The sequence below is a fragment of the Lathamus discolor genome, chromosome 5 (assembly GCF_037157495.1).
Source record: "Lathamus discolor isolate bLatDis1 chromosome 5, bLatDis1.hap1, whole genome shotgun sequence".
In the NCBI taxonomy this organism is placed as follows: Eukaryota; Metazoa; Chordata; class Aves; order Psittaciformes; family Psittacidae; genus Lathamus; species Lathamus discolor.
Window position 1 is genome coordinate 23,008,292 of NC_088888.1, and position 17,497 is coordinate 23,025,788.

A 17,497-nucleotide genomic window follows, 5' to 3' on the forward strand; every position below is an offset into this window, starting at 1 on the left:
AAGAGTGAGCTTAATTTCTTTTATCTCACCAAACAGAGGATCTCCTAGCAGAAGCCGGGTAGAGGCACAGGCATCATGGAGCTTGATCCATGCTGGAGGATCACCGACACTGCTGTTTTCCCTGTTAATCATGGATTCATGCAGGCTTCATTTACAGAATCACAGAATCACAGAATCCCAAGGGTTGGAAGGGACCTAAAAAGATCATCTAGTCCAACCCCCCTGCAAGAGCAGGGTAACCTACAGTACATCACACAGGAACTTGTCCAGGCGGGCCTTGAATATCTCCAGTGTAGGAGACTCCACAACCCCCCTGGGCAACCTGTTCCAGTGCTCTGTTACCACTGTGCTTTGATCTTCTCCATAACAGGGCAGGAATTTCAAGTGTATCCAGTTGGATGCCTCCATGTATATCACAGGCCTATGCTACCTAAACACAGATACTCTGCTTGTCAAGCACGCAAAGACAAACAACAATTAGTATGTGAAAAAAAGGGCAGACTTCACTGGACTGCGAACATCCAGATCCTGATACTAAGCCTAAGGTGCCAGGACAGAAAGCTGGTGCTGGGCATCAGCTATACATGGTGCCCTCCACAAGTGACACCAACATAGCAATCCCCCCTTGCTTAGCCATGTAAACCTCTATCTGCATACGACCTCGCAGGCAGCACTCTCAGATACTCCAACAAGGTCCTAAGTGCAAATCCTCAGACCCTGCTCTTAAACCAAATGTATGAGGAAAAACCAAATAGCTGGGCATGTTCTACATTGGGTGCCCTCTGGACCAGTGCATCCAATATAGAATCATAGAATAGTTAGGGTTGGAAAGGACCTTAAGATCACTCAGTTCCAACCACATGACATGGGCCAGAATGCCTCACACTATACCATGTCATTCAAGGCTCTGTCCAGCCTGGCCTTGAACACTGACAGTGTTGGAGCATTTACCACTTCTCTGGGCACCCTGTGCCAGGGCCTCACCACCCTCACAGTAAAGAACTTCCTCCTTATATCTAACCTGAACGTCCCCTGTTTAAGTTTAAACCCATTACTCTTTGTCCTATCACTACAGTCCCTGACGAAGAGTCCCTCTCCAGCATCATTGTAGGTCCCCTTCAGACACTGGAAGCTGCTCTTAGGTCTCCACACAGCTTCTCTTATCCAGGCTGAACAGCCCCAGCTTTCTCAGCCTGTCTTCAAACGGGAGGCGCTCCAATCCCTGACCCTCCTCTGGACTTGCTCCAACAGCTCCGTGTCCCTCTTATGTTGGTGACACCAGATCTGGACTTAACCACTTCTTGTTGCACAACTCTGCAAGAACAGTATTACTGCTGTACCCAAGTGCATTATAAATGCTATCAATGTTAGTCTCATCCCTTCTGTACTTTAGTACCGTGTTCTCCTTTTTGCTTTCATTGAGCAGGGAACTTCACTGAAGCATCCGTAACAACTCTGTTCCATTTCAGAGCTGCTGCACTTAACTGAGAATCCTCTTAAATCTTAAGGACCCTGAAAATTGTAGAAAATGGACTGTACGGACTGGACGGGATGGTCAGAAGTATCGGTTTCCTTGGTAACCACTGGATGCTTCTAACAGCGTGGCTCCTTACTTCAGCCTTAATTGTTACCGGAATAGTTGAAAAAAAAGAAAGCACAATTGGGGAAGGGGAATCATATAGAAGGAAAAATTACTTCAAAAATGCACAAAAGCACAAGCAAATCATTGTCTGTAGACCTTGTATCACTAAAACTGAGAGAAGGAAGGGGCGCTCCATGTGTCAGTCACCTTGCACAGAACCTGAACAGTGCAGCAGCAGAACAGTGGAAGCCAATAATAGAGAGCACACCAAAAAAAGTCATTCTTAGGGGAAAGGTGATCTTCTCCTAGGAACAACTTTTACACTCGCTGTGAAGTTGAAGAGGAGCGCACAGCAGAAAACGATACCTGACAGCAACCCCAACTCGGCTGCTAAGAAAACTGCTAACCAAGCACACAGGGTATTTGCTCTCGGAAATGTGCAACTTTCCATGACAACTTAAATCTGTGGGAAACTGTGTCTACTGAAATCCAGAGAAATGCTTACTCACTGCAACAGTGTTCTGTGTCCAAATGAGATGCCTTTCCTGAGGCAGTGCAGCATCACAAATACAGTACTTTTAGGTGCCCACTTTCAAGTTGACTTTTCCCTGCATTTGCAGTAACACCAACACTGCAGACCTCTACCATTAAACAAAAACCCTAGTGTGTGAATATTGAAGTCCATTTTTAAGTTCATGTAATCAGTCACAACTGAGTACTGATGGACATCCTTTTGGTGACCATTCCTCCCTCGCAGCGGCTGTATCTTTAGGTAGACATCAGCAACAAATTGCAGAGGAGTGAAGTTTTTCCACATCTCACGTAATGAACCGGGTAAGATCTGGGTCTGTGGAGAATCCCAGAGAGTTTGCGAGATTCCTGGTACTCTGAGTAAATGTATTGTTCATGTGAAGGACAAGAAAGGCACACGGGAAGGGGTGACTTTCTTTCACACCCATCCCTCTCCCTTCTGATCCAGAACAACTTGCAAAGCCCTGACTTGCTTTGCAAGGCTGCTGGGCCATTAGGTGAGCCCCAATTACACAACCGACTCCTTGGGAACCCCCAAACTCGATGCTGAACTCTTCCAAGTCCTTCTACCCCTTCCAGCAAGGCTCTCCTGCCATGTCCCCTTGGTCAGTTGCACCTGAGGCTGGCTGTGTTCCCACCAGCACCTCTGAGGACTCACTCCATCCATCAGCTGATCCCAGTTCAGTGTCCAGGTGATGCTGTTTAAATCAGGGCAGGCTCCAGCCTGTAAAACCTGGGGTGGGGAAAGGCAGTGTTTCTTTTCTCAGCCAGATCAGCTCTTATAGGAGTAGGTGTGGAGAGGACAGCTGTGTGTGTTTCCTTTCGGAAGGAAGAGCAGCAGCAGCTCAGCCTGGAAAAGGGTATGGTCTTTGCTGTGGTTGTTACCTTGTGTTAGAGCCCCATGTTGTTGTTGTTGTTGTTGTTGACTGACTGGTGTGGGAAGGTTACTTGGGCAGCTTGTGGAATGACACAACGGTTTTGGCTGGAAGAGACCTTAAAGCTCCATCTCCCCTCTGGCAGGTTAAAGCTGTGAGAAACTATAGACTAGGGTATTGTTTATTAAGATTTATGTTAAGCCCAATGTAAAGGTTAGGCAAACAGCCACCAGACACAGCTTACACAAGATAAGATAACCACAATCGCTTACACCAACTAAACCAGAGACCGCTTATGCAAACATAAGATAACTGCAAGACGCTCCAGGAACTGGCAGAAATAAGACGAACAACTCCATATAAGGACATAGGAGTAGAGGGGTCAACTATGGGACAAAAGAGGAAGACTTCTTACTTCGGCCTCAACGACCATCAGGAGGCAGAAAACGACCCCCTAACAACAGCTGAAGCATGCGCAGAGTACCTCCACTACTTCATGAACACGGAAGTAAAGATGTATAAAAAGGGACTGTTTGAACTGCTCAGGGCGGCAGTTGGCGGAGCGCAGACTCCCCTGTCGTCCAGCGCTGTTTTGCTCATATTCTACTTGCTATAATTAATAAAATTTTAATTGGATTATGATCCGTTGTGGTCTCAATTTATAACAATTTTCTGGTGCCGTGACTCGGATAAGGCTTTGGTCCTCCGGGGAGGCGCCCCGCGACATTTCGCGGCCCCGCGACCAACGACTTACCCCAACCTTACTGACGAACCTAAATTCTAGAATAATGAGCAAAGGAGAAACCGGTAAAATCCCATAAAATTCTGTGCACGGGAGTCCGGACGAAGATGCAGGACGCGTAAGTATATTGCGAAATTATTCGCAGAGCGAAATTGTTCACGGCGAAATTGTTCGCGGGTTTGCCGTTCGGGCGGGATTGGGTTTCCTGGAATATAACGAGTGAGAGGTTCGATATACTGAACCAAGCGAGTGTGGACCCTTAAGTACTGTGTTTCCCATCTCCCGCGAGGGACTGGGCCAGGAACAAGGGGGAGCGAGTGAGTGTATGTTTGTGGATATTCCAGAAGATGGGGGCGAAGGGCAGCAAGCCTTCGACTCCCATGGGAAGGGTACCCATTGTACCTAAGAATACCCCTCTGGCATGTATCTTAGACAATTGGAGATATTTCCCTGGAACCCTAGGGAAAGATAAGCAAAAAATGATAGAATATTGTACTAAGATATGGGGAGGGAAGAAGATTTCTAAAAATGTCTTTTGGCCAGTCTATGGGTCAGAAGAAGATTGGGTAAGACAGCAATTAAACCTCTGGGTTAATAATAAAAAACCCCTTAACCCTGAGGAGAGTCAATATGCGGAAGTGTGGCTAGGAAGACCGGGAGCTAGACTTTACCCGCTGAATGAGATAAAAACTAAACAAAAGAAAAAGAAGGAAGAGTTAGATGAAACCCTTCTAACCCCCCCTCCTTACATTCCTCCTCCTGCTCCCACAGCCCCTCCAGAGGTCCCCAGAGCATCCACTCCCCCACCAGAGTCGGAACAAGAGTGTTCCCCTCCTCCTAGACGCGTAACTAGAAGTCAAAAAGGGGCAGCCCAGATGTACCCTCTAAGGGAAATACCCATGGGGGGACCTCAGCCTGTGATCGGATATATTTCCGTACCCTTAAATCCAGCTGATCTATGAGATTTTAAAAGAACCGAGATGGGAAACTTAATAGAGGACCCACTCGGGGTGGCAGAAAGATTAGATCAATTTTTGGGACCAAACCTTTACAGTTGGGATGAGATGCAATCTATCCTTGGTCAATTATTTAATACTGAGGAAAGAGATATGATTAGACGAGCAGGAATGAGACTGTGGGATGCTCAACATGCCCAGGGACCTCAAGCAGATATTAAATGGCCACTCCAAAGACCTAATTGGGATAATCAGGATCCAGTGCATAGAACTCATATGCAGGACCTGAGAACTATAGTAATTCAGGGAATTAGAGAAGCAGTACCCCGTGGCCAGAATATCAATAAAGCATTTAATGAGATGCAAAAGAAAGACGAAAACCCTACTGAGTGGCTGGAACGACTGAGGAAAGCCCTTCAGCTGTACTCTGGAGTAAATCCAGACGACCCTTTAGGGCAAGCGCTCCTAAAAACCCAGTTTGTGGCAAAATCATGGGAAGATATCAGAAAGAAGATTGAAAAGTTAGAAGACTGGCAGAATAGAGGGTTGGATGAATTACTGAGAGAAGCTCAGAAAGTCTACGTAAGGCGGGAAGAAGAGAGCAGCAAGCGACAAGTAAAAATGATGGTAGCAGCGGTCAGAGAGGATCGCAGAGGGCGAACTAGTGAACATAAATCTGCTGGAGCGAAACAAGGGAATGTAGTAGTACAGAAGGAACAGAGATGTTGTTTTTACTGTGGAAAGAAGGGACATATAAAGAAGAATTGCAGAGAAAGGATCAGGGATGAGGAAATATTGAAGACGGAATAGGAGAGTCAGGGGCCCTATATCTTAGGGGACCGGAGTCATCATGAGCCCTTGATAAAATTAAAAATAGGTCCCTATAAACAAGAGTTCACCTTTTTAGTAGACACTGGGGCTGAGAAATCAACTATTAAGCAAATACCTGAGGGATGTAAAGTTTCCCCTGAAAAAGTACAAGTAATTGGGGCAAAAGGAGAACCCTTTAAAGTAAGCAAAATCAAAAATGTGGTATTCGAAACTGAAAATAAATTTGGAATGGGTGAACTCTTGCTCGTCCCTGAAGCAGAATTTAATCTGTTAGGACGAGATTTAATTGCTGAATTGCAATTAGAAATTAAAGTAAAAAATCAAGAGATAACAGTGTCTGCTTATCCTTTGACCGTGGATGATCAAAAACAAATTAACCCCGATGTCTGGTACTCTCCGGACACAATTAGTAGACTGGAAATTCTACCGATTAAAATCCAAATTTCCGAACCCCACATACCTGTGAGAGTAAGGCAATATCCCATATCCCTAGAAGGACGGAGAGGATTAAAGCCAGAAATTGATCAATTGTTAGCACAAGGAATCTTAGAGCCTTGCATGTCACCCTTTAACACCCCCATTTTGCCTGTAAAGAAACCAAATGGGAAATATCGGCTCGTACATGATTTAAGGGAAATAAACAAAAGAACTATCACCCGGTTCCCTGTAGTAGCAAATCCATACACACTGCTAAGCAAACTAGGACCCCATAACTCCTGGTATAGTGTGGCTGATTTAAAGGATGCCTTTTGGGCCTGTCCACTGGCAGAAGAATGCCGTGATTATTTTGCCTTTGAATGGGAAGACATAGAGACAGGCCGTAGACAGCAATTGAGATGGACCGTGCTTCCCCAAGGGTTCACTGAGTCCCCTAATCTGTTTGGACAGGCCCTGGAAGAGCTCTTAAAAGAATACCAGGTACAAACGGGAAACGTGCTGTTACAGTATGTAGATGATCTGCTCATAGCAGGGAATAATAAGGAGGATGTAAGAAAAGAAAGCATTTGACTTCTAAACTTTCTTGCACAAAAGGGCCTACGGGTATCACAAGAAAAGTTACAATTTGTGGAGGAAAAAGTGAAATATTTGGGACATTATTTGTTTAACGGCCAGAAGATATTGGATCCAGAGCGCATTAAAGTAATTTTGGAATTACCTATGCCTGTCACTAAGAGACAAATTCGGCAGGCATTAGGGCTATTTGGGTATTGTAGGCAATGGATAGAAAATTATAGCTTTAAAGTTAAATTCTTATATGAACAACTGTCTCAAGACAAAATACCCAAGTGGACCCCTCAGGATCAAGAGCAGTTTGTCAGTCTCAAAAGAGAGCTAAGTCAAGCACCGGTTTTAAGCCTACCAGATTTAAAGCGGCCATTCCATTTATTTGTTAACATACATGAAAGAACGGCATTCGGAGTATTAACTCAGGAATGGGCCGGACAGAAGAAACCGGTGGCATACCTATCAAAGCTGTTGGACCCTGTGAGAAGGGGTTGGCCGAGTTGTTTACAAATCATTGTTGCTGCTGCAGTATTACTTGAGGAAACGAATCGCCTTACCTTTAATGGAGAAGTTGTCTTATATGCGCCTCATAACATCAGGGGAGTGTTACAACAAAAAGCAGAAAAATGGCTTACAGATAGCCGATTATTAAAGTATGAGGGAATACTTATAGAATCCCCTAAACTATCTTTGAAAACTATTGGAGCAGTTAACCCCGCTGAATTTTTGTACCCAGGAGAAGGTAATGAACTATTGCACAATTGTTTTCAAACAATTGAACAACAAACACGGATTAGGCCAGACTTAGAAGAAGAACTACAATGTGGAGAAGTATTATTTATAGATGGGTCATCACGAATAGTGGAAGGTAAACGATTGTCCGGATATGCCATCGTTAAGTTGGAAAAAGGAGAACTTAAGACAATAGAATCAGGCCCCCTGAGTGCCAGCTGGTCGGCTCAAGCCTGTGAGCTGTATGCATTGTGGAAAGCATTAGTGTCACTGAAGGGAAAGGATGGAACTATATATACAGACTCACGCTATGCGTTCAGAGTAGTACACACCACTAGGAAAGAGGGTTTGTTAACTCACAGGGAAAAGAACTGATACACCCGGAATTAATTCGGCGAGTTCTGGGGGCATTGAAAATGCCGAATAAAATAGCAGTCGTACATATAAAGGGACACCAGCGAGGTACAAGTTATCAAGTTAGGGGAAATAATGCAGCTGATACAGAAGCAAAACGAGTGGCAGGCAATTATAGTATGATTTTGACTACGCAACAAGTACCTGTTAGTAAAAATTTGATTTTGAGTCTGCAGAAAAGGAAAAACTAGAACGAATGGGAGCTAAGGAACAAGATGGGAAGTACATATTGCCAGATGGGAGAGAAGTCTTGCCGAAGGGCATAGCACTCGAAATATTTTCAAAAATACACAGTAAAACACACTGGGGAACCCAGGCATTAGTTGATCATTTCAATCAACAATTTGCCTGTATAGGCGTATATAACATAGCAAAGACAGTCACGGCAGCCTGTGAGACCTGTCAAAAGGTTAATAGAAGCAACGTGAGACAAAAACCTCTTGGAGGACGTTCCCCAGCATACAGACCTTTCTCACACATACAAGTGGACTTTACTGAACTACCTAGGGTAGGGCGTTACAAATATTTATTAGTAATGGTGGATCATTTAACACATTATGTTGAGGCTTTTCCTACCTCCAGGGCAACTGCTAACCAAGTTACTAAAGTATTACTTGAACACATTATACCTCGATATGGAGTACCTGAAGTAATCGACTCGGACAGAGGAACACACTTTGTGTCAAAAATTGTTAGAGATTTAACAGAAAGCTTGGGTATTAAGTGGGAATACCATACACCATGGCATCCACAAAGTTCGGGAAAAGTTGAAAGAATGAATGGAGAAATTAAAACTATTTTGACTAAATTAATGATAGAAACCAAATTATCATGGATTAAGTGCCTACCGATGGCACTATTAATTCTCAGAACTAGACCCCGAGCAGATGTAGGAATATCAGCGTTTGAAATGGTGTACGGAATGTCTTATAGAATTGAAAGTCCACAAACAAATGTTTTAATTCGAGACCGTGTGATTAATGAATATGTTTCACAATTAGCAGAACACCGTAACAAGCTTTGGGAACATGGACTGATTGTGCAACGACCCCCGTTGGACTTAAAAATTCACAGAGTTAAACCTGGGGATTGGATATTGATTAAAGTGTGGAAGGAAGAAACCCTAAAACCCAACTGGGAGGGACCTTATCTTGTTTTGCTTACAACAGAAACAGCTGTCCGAACTGCTGAGTGTGGATGGACTCATGCCAGTCGCATTAAAGGCCCAGTGACGAGACCCCACTGGAAAGTAATCAGTACTCCAGGTGACACCAAGATAACCCTGAAAAGATAACGTAATGATAGAGACTTTATTTGATTATTTTGCTACATTACCTTTTGGTATAAAGTGTGTATTGCTGTTTATATTTGCTATAATAATTTCTTTTTCTATCTATTATATATGGAAGCGTACAAACTGTGTTAAAGGAAATTGCTAAACTTATGCAACCACACAATAGTGAATATAAGAAGATATGCTAATGTAAATAATATACGTACTCTAGATATACGAATTAGGTGTAATAATTTGAATTGCAATTGTTATCCATTTGCTTGGTTTAGATGTAAGGTATGTCAGGATAAATGGTGGACACACTGTGAATGTGGATGCCCTCCAATAGGAGTTTGCACACAGTGTTGGAAAATCCAAAGAACTCTCACTGAGTGGAAATTAGAACAATTAGAGTCTGAACAAGAAGAAAAAAAAAAAAAATTATACGGAATCCCATGAGTGGTGGGAAATTTTTGCCAAAGGAATAAACCCTCAATATTATTGTTACCACTCCAATGAACCAGTCCCCTTTATAGCCAAAATTTTGATTATAAAGTGTAGAAGGGAAGTACTAACTGTGTCTTGCTTTGCCCCATTAGTTAAGGCTGCAAAGTGGGAAGCCTATGTAAACAGGCATAAAGCCCGAAACAGCTGTTCTCCTGAAGAATTCCCTTGCTGCCGAGAAGATGGTACACCCCGTGGCTGGAAGCAACCGAGTCGACGGGCGAGGCAGAGGAGGAACAAACTGTGGAGAAAAGAACCAGAACAATGGGACGCAAAAGCAGCAATGGCCGAACTTCCCCAGGACTGGTAAAAATATACTTAAATTAGCAAAATTGACAGACACCCTTTTTCCTGGTATACCGTTAGTTTTGTTATTGATAATAACACAAGCAAATGGAAACCCTCATGAACCTATGGCCTGGAAATTATATAATTTACCAGGGTCAAAATTAATTCAAACTCAGATCGGTCCAGGGAAGTGGAATTTCTCCGTGCATCTATATTCCCTGATACCTATAGAACAGGACTCCCCTGTTTTTACCCCAGATCTAGCAAAGCTTCAGGCCCAATGCAAGGCATTTTATATATGTCCAGCAAGTAACCCTGGCAGAAGTTATTGTAATTATCCAGGTCATTTTTACTGTGGCTATTGGGGTTGTGAGACTATTGCTTCAAATTGGAAAACGCGGGGAGATAAACATATAGATGTAACTTGGGGACCCCCAGGCTGCACTCCCCCAAAGCATGATTTTGATGGACACCCTAAAATACCCTGTGGCAGCGTGTCCTGTACCAGAATTGAAATCAATATAAAAGAACCCCAAGATGACACATGGTTAGTTGGCCGTATCTGGGGAATTAGATATTGGGAATCAGGAGCGGATAGGGGAAGTTACTTTAGAATAGTTAAAGAAAAGCTTCCTTATGATCCCTTACCAATAGGACCAAATCTGGTCCTGAATCCACCCACTTTCTCTGAAGAAAAGGTTGCCCCCGCAAGTGTCGCACCCACTTCTCCAGACTCCCTTTCGGAAACAACTAATAACATTGTATCCAGGGATCTAAAGCTGGTTTTTCCCACTTCTCCAAACTCCCTTTCGGAAACAACTAATGACATTGTATCCAGGGATCTAAAGTTGTCAGAATCCAAAGACCCCTTATGGAGTCTAATGCAAGCCTCTTATCGTGCCCTTAATGAAAGCAAACCAAATTTAACTGAGGAATCTGGTGTGCCTTGATGTGCATAATTGCCACATTCTCAGGTAGTTGGACCTCTTCCAACAGTCTCAGTATTTCTTGTGCATGTTTAATGTTTTTTTTCCTCGTGAATTCAACAGTCCTCTCCTTCCAAACGGCACCATGTGCATGCACAACTCCGAATACATATCTTGAGTCTGTATATGTGGGAATCGCCGGGAGACGAGCTCATCAGATGATGACCAACAAGTCTCAGTTTATTGCTAAGCAGATGGATACTTATATACCTTGCATACAGAGATCATTGGCTTATAGCTTTTGCATTGTACATTTATCACTTAGTGGCCTTGGCTGTGATTGGTCATAGTATGTTGGTGTTTGCCGGTGTCCTTCATTTCCTCATTATCTGGCATGAGAGGTTTGCACCATGTTCTAATGACATTGTATCCAGGGATCTAAAGTTGTCAGAATCCAAAGACCCCTTATGGAGTCTAATGCAAGCCTCTTATCGTGCCCTTAATGAAAGCAAACCAAATTTAACTGAGGAATGTTGGTTATGTTATAATGTTAGGCCACCATATTTTGAGGCAATTGGAAAACAAGGTAGGATTCAATGGTCTAATGGTTCAAACCCACGAGAATGTCCATGGAATGACCAGAGAAACCATACGCAAGGAATTACTATTCAATCAGTAACAGGTCAAGGAAAATGTATAGGTACAGTGCCCAAAAAGTATCAGCCTTTGTTTAACCGAACAGTCACTATAGAAAAACGCACTATAGAGAAACACAAGAATAAAAATGACAAATGGGCTATTCCGACACCAGGAGCTAAATGGGTTTGTTCAGACATTGGAGTAACGCCTTGCCTATCCCTAAACGTGTTTGATCAATCTCAGTTTTGCGTACAGGTGATTATTGTTCCTCGTGTAATCTATCACACCTCTGAGGAGGTGTTACGCCACTTTGAAGGAGATCTGAATAGACAAAAACGAGAGCCAATTACAGTGGTAACCTTAGCTACACTGCTGATAGCGGGCGGAGTTGGAGCAGGTACAGGCATAGCCTCCCTAGTAAAAGGTCAAGAATTACAAAGTTTGCAGATGGCTGTAGATGCAGATTTAGCAAAAATAGAACAATCTATCCAAAATTTAGCCACTTCAGTAAAGTCTTTATCAGAAGTAGTACTACAAAATAGAAGAGGATTAGATCTATTGCTCTTAAAATAAGGAGGGTTATGTGTAGCTCTCAATGAAGAATGTTGCTCTTTGCTGACCATACGGGAGTAGTCCAGGACACCATGTCTGAACTCCGGAAAAGGTTAGATCAACGTAAGAAAGATCATGAGGCGGGCAGGTCATGGTATGAAAACTGGTTTAATATTTCACCTTGGCTAACCACTTTGTTGTCTGCTTTAGCAGGACCGCTTATTATATTGGTTTTGGGACTTATATTTGGGCCTTGTATATTACGCTATATTTTACACTTTATTAGAGAACGGTTCGACATAGCTAAACTGCTTATTTGAACTACGAGATCTGGGGCAAAATATAAGAGTGTATCCATTAATGAGGATGAAGATTATTGTGAATGCGTTATGCCACGTGAAAGTTATGCCTATTGTAATTGTGAGGTATTACCTTGTGAGTGTTATGGTAAATGTTGGGATTGTGGAAAAAGGTTTGCTTGCAGTACCGAGAATGAAAGCAGCGTCTAATAAACAATAATAGGATAAAAGAAAAAGGGGGGATTGTGAGAAACTATAGACTAGGGTATTGTTTATTAAGATTTATGTTAAGCCCAATGTAAAGGTTAGGCAAACAGCCACCAGACACAGCTTACACAAGATAAGATAACCACAATCGCTTACACCAACTAAACCAGAGACCGCTTATGCAAGCATAAGATAACTGCAAGATGCTCCAGGAACTGGCAGAAATAAGACGAACAACTCCATATAAGGACATAGGAGTAGAGGGGTCAACTATGGGACAAAAGAGGAAGACTTCTTACTTCGGCCTCAACGACCATCAGGAGGCAGAAAACGACCCCCTAACAACAGCTGAAGCATGCGCAGAGTACCTCCACTACTTCATGAACACGGAAGTAAAGATGTAAAGGGACTGTTTGAACTGCTCAGGGCGGCAGTTGGCGGAGCGCAGACTCCCCTGTCGTCCAGCGCTGTTTTGCTCATATTCTACTTGCTATAATTAATAAAATTTTAATTGGATTATGATCCGTTGTGGTCTCAATTTATAACAAAGCCATTCCCCCTTGTTCAAAGCCCCTCTCCAGGTTCCCTGGAGCTGCTCTCAGGTCTCCCCTTAGGGAGCCTTCTTCCCCCAGGCTGACCCAGCCCAGCTCTCTCAGCCTGGCTGCAGGGCAGAGCTGCTCCAGCCCCTGCAGCGCCAGGGACGGGGCAGCCGCAGTTTCCCGGGGCAGCCCGTGCCAGTGCTTCACCGCCCCCCTGGTGAGGCGCTTTCCCCAGCAGCTGATCTCGGTCTCCCCTCTTTCCCCTTGGAGCCGCTCCCCTCGCCCTGCGGCCGCAGTCCCTCTCCCGGCACTGTCTCTCCCGGCAGGTGCGGGCCTGCCCCCGGCTGGCGCTGCCCGTTCCGGGAGCGAGCCCGGTGCCCGCCCTGCCTGCACGGGCCGCGTGGCACCGGCTCCCTGTGACCGCCCGAGCCCGCCCGCGCCCCGCAGGCCTCTCCGCCGCGCACGGCCATTGGCCGCCGGTTCCCGCCGCGTCGCCGAGGGACGCCTGCCATTGGCCGCGGCGGCCCGGGGTTGCCGGGGCAACGCTGACTGGCGCCTGCGCGCGCAGCGGGGCCGCCTGAGCCGCGCCGCCGCTGGGGAGGGAGCGGGGGGGCCGTGAGGGGAGCGCGGAAAGAGCGCGGAGGAAGCGCCTCGCTGCCAGCCCGGGCTTGTGCGTGCCGGGGCCGGGAGGTGCGGGGCAGGGGCTCGGCAGCGTCTGTCCTGCCCTGAGGGACGCTGCCGGGTGTGCGCGGCTGCCCGCGGTGCAGTCCCGTGACACTTTAATTCTGTACCTGGGATAAGCGACGCTCGCTCCCGCTGCCCGTGCGAGGCTTCAGCGAGGTGCCACAAGTGCTGCAGAGCAAGGCGCTGCCGTGTATCCCACAGGATAGCGCGGGGTTCTGGCCGGGTGGAGTTTCCTGTGGTGTTGATCTCGCACACGGATCCGCCTCCCGGGCTGTGGCTGTGCAGGGACCGGACCGGGTGGGTTTTTCCCCGTGGCAGTCGCTGTCAGCAAACTGGGAGCTATTTCTGCGAGGCAGGTTCGGAATAAAGCAGCTTGTGCCTTGCTCAGTGGGGTGGGTTAGACTGGGAGAAGTTTCTGTGCTCAAAGCAGGAGCAGCTTCAGAAGAGCTGGGCCGTGCAGCTGAGGGAGTGTGACTTTGTCCTTGGTGGGCAGCGAAGCACCACACGGCTGCTCCCTGGGTTCCCCTCGCTCCTGCTGCGGTAGGGGATGGAAGAATAAAGCAAGGAGGAGTGTGTGTGTGGAGGTGTGCGTCAAGATTAAAGAGAAAAATGGTCTGAGAAGTGCAAGAAGTGAAGAAAATGCCGCAAGTGAGGCAGAGGCGACCACTGCCACCTCCTGTGGGTAGGCTGATGCCAGTCTCTGAGCAGATGGATAATCCTCCTAAACCCTTTATTTTCTCTCGTTGCTGAGCATGATCCCTGTTCGGGTAGTTTGGGTCACCTGCCTGGGGGTGTCCCCTCCCAGCCTGCTGTTCCCCCTGCAGCATTCACTGCTGAGGCCTCAGTGCTGTGCAAATGGTGTTCAGCAAAAGCTGCATGGCCGTGTTGAGCTGTTCTGGTCAGAACTAAACCACAGCCCCTGTGAGCTGCTGTGAAGGAAAGGAATTCTGCCCTGGCCAGGGGAGCCCATTTGGGAGGAGGCAAATGTGCAGAGGTGGTGGTGCCCCTGTGAGCTGGTGCTGCCAGGGCCTGTGCATGCCCGCTGAGAGTGCGTGTGGGGAAACGGGGGGCAAGTGGGGAAGAAAGAATACAGGAAGAAAAACCCCCAACGAAACAACCCAATAAACAACAGAAAAAGGGGAAAACCAACCCGAAAAACCTTCTGGGGGAAAAGCCCAGCAAAAAAAAAAAAAAAAGGGGGGGGGTGGTGGGAATAGGGAATAGCAAACCCACCTGCAGAAAAACCCAAATGCGTGGTCTTCTCCCTTTCCACAAGCCTGAAAACAAAAACCTGTGTACACACACACAGCAAAAAACAAAAACGGGGTGGGAGTGGGGGGGCGGAAAGCCCTCATCCAGTCGGGAAAGGTTTTGGGGGGCAAAGGGACAGGGGAGAAAAGTGGGGCAGCGGTTTGGGGGAAAGGCAGTGTGGGAAACCCCACCAACCAGAAGGAAAATAAAGGGTAGGGGAAAAGTGGGAGGGGGAGGTGTGTGTGTGTGGAAAAAAGTGGAACAAAAAATATGGATGAAATCCAGCAAAATTTAAATAAAATATTAATAAACTAGAAAATAAGAATAAAGCAAAACCCAAAAAAATCTTTGGGGGAAAAGTCACAAAGCCTTAAAAACCTTAAAACCAACGAAAACCGCACCACCCCCAGCCCCTCACCAAAGGAAAAAAGGAAAACAAAACCACTAACCTGTGGAAACAAAAAGGGGAAACCAAACCAGCCAAAACACCAATCCGGGGGGAGGGGTTTGGGGGGGGGTGCGGTGTGTGGAGGAGAGGGGAAAAAAGGGGAGGAAGGAAACGGGGAAAAAAGAAAGCCCCCAGCAGCCGGTGGAGATAAAAAAGCGGGGGTGGAAAGGGGAAAAAACTGGGGGGGGGGGGGGGTGTAAAAAATGTGGAGCAAAAAACCGTGTGTGTGTGTGGGGAAATCCAGGAATAAAGAAACCAGAAAAAAGAAGAAAAAAAAAGGGGAAAACCCCACCAAAACCCAAACAAACAGAAACTCCACCCAAAATTCCACACCAACTTGGAGCAAAATCCCAGCCAAAATAAAAAGGGGGAGGGGGGGCGCGCAAAAAAACCCCAACACCGTGGGGAAGAAATCAACCAACCAGGGAGGAAAAAAAAAAGGTGGGGAGGGGGAGATTTGGTGGGGAGAAGGGAGAGGGGGGAAAAGCGCCGGGGGGGGTGTGGGGGGATAGGGACGGACTGTGTGGAAAAACAGCACCAGCCAGAACGGGGGAAAAAAAGTGCGAGGGGGAAGGGGGGGAAGTGGATAAAATGCATTGATAAAAACCATGGATAAACTCCAGCAAAATATAAACAAAATAATTTTAACTTTTAAAAAATGGAAGAAGGGAATAAAGAAAAAACAAATCCCCAAAAATCTTTGGGGGGGAAAAAACAGAAAGAAAACGCAAAACGTCACAATCCCAGAAACCCCACAGAAACCACACCACCCCCCAAAAAAAACCCAAAACAAACAAAAAGCACGAACCTGGGGGAAACCCAGCAAATGAAAGGAAGGGGAAGGGAGAAAGCCCCAAGAACAAAAAAAACCAACCAAGAAACCCAACCCCGTGGGGGAGGGAAAGGGGGGGCCGGGGGGGGGAAGTGTGGAAGGGAGGAGAAAAAGGCAGGGGGACTCCCCCCCCCTCCCAACCGGTGGAGAGAAAAAAATGGTGGGGGGGAAACTCGGGGGGGTTAAAAAATGTTGAACAGAAAAAGGTGGGGAAAAAAAAAAAATCCAGGAAAGGAAAAGGAACATGGAAAAAAGAGAAAACCAGACCCAAGCAAACAAAACCTGCACCCAAGCTGCACACCACCTTGGGAAGAAACGGGCCAGTAAAGAAAAGGGGGGGGGGGGGGGGGGGGGGAAGGGCAGAAAAATTCCTCACTCAAAGCCATCACTAAAAACAAACTCCCCCCAAAATCAAATGAAACCCCGGGGGGGTGGGGAGGGAGGGTAAGAGGAAAAAAAAGGGGGAGGTGTCAAAAAATCCCCATCCTTGTGGGGAAACCCCAACCAATGGGGGGAAAATGGGGGGGGGGGGAATGGAGAAAAAAAGTGGAGGGGGAAAACTGTGGGGAAAGCACCAACCAGAAGGGAAAATGATAGGGAAAAGCTGCAAGTGCTACACAACCGGGCAGACTCGATGCTTCTTGCCAAAAAGATTAGGCTTTATTAAAAAATATGCCTATTGCTTATCTTTAGGGATCTGTAAATCTATGAACGGGTATGATGGCTTGTTAGCATCAATATTTAAACACAGGTATGAAAAATGTCCTTCAGCTGAATGCCAAAGTCAATTAATTAATTGCTGGGCAACTCCCAAGGATAAAACACCTATTAAAAGCCAACAGCAAGCCAGAAATCTGGAGGGAGGGTAAGAGGAAAAAAAAGGGGGAGGTGTCAAAAAATCCCCATCCTTGTGGGGAAACCCCAACCAATGGGGGAAAATGGGGGGGGGGATGGGGAAAAAAAGTGGAGGGGGAAAACTGGGGGGAAAGCACCAACCAGAAGGGAAAATGAGGGTGGGGAAACAAGTGGGAAGGGAATGGTGCGTGTGGGAAACCTTGGGATAGAAACCCACGAACCTGGGGGAAACAGTGGGAGAGAGAAAGGGGGAGGGAGGAAAATGGGGGGGATGGGGGTAGGGAAGTAGGGCAAAAAAGTGTGGAACAAAAAACACCATGGAAAAAACTCCAGCAGAAGTAAGAAAACCTTCAAAATAAACAAAAACCGACAAATAACCCCCCCACTCCCCAAAAAAAACCCCAAGAACCACCTCCAAAAAAACACGAGGGGGCAGGGGGGAGAAAAAAAATCCCCGAAGAACTCTGGAGGGAGAGAAAAAAAAGAAACCTGTGGGGAAAAATCATTAAAAAAAGTGTGTGTGGGGTGTGTG

General features: G+C 46.1%; 1 protein-coding gene and 1 long non-coding RNA gene across 2 annotated transcripts in view; one reads left to right on the forward strand and one right to left on the reverse strand.

Annotated features, from left to right (window-relative positions):
- Positions 1 to 2,889: 2,889 nt before the first annotated feature.
- The window catches only part of LOC136014912 (U6 snRNA-associated Sm-like protein LSm5), a 259,793-nt gene continuing 245,185 nt past the window's right edge, over positions 2,890 to 17,497 (forward strand). The window contains exon 1 of the mRNA XM_065680070.1: positions 2,890 to 3,848. The gene's annotated coding sequence lies outside the window, so the exon portion shown is untranslated. The remainder of the gene's footprint in view (positions 3,849 to 17,497) is intronic.
- Positions 12,619 to 14,304, reverse strand: LOC136014914 (uncharacterized). The gene is made up of 2 exons (XR_010612962.1): positions 13,687 to 14,304; positions 12,619 to 12,846 (listed from the first exon to the last, which is right to left on the reverse strand). It is a non-coding gene; the product is annotated as an uncharacterized LOC136014914 (long non-coding RNA).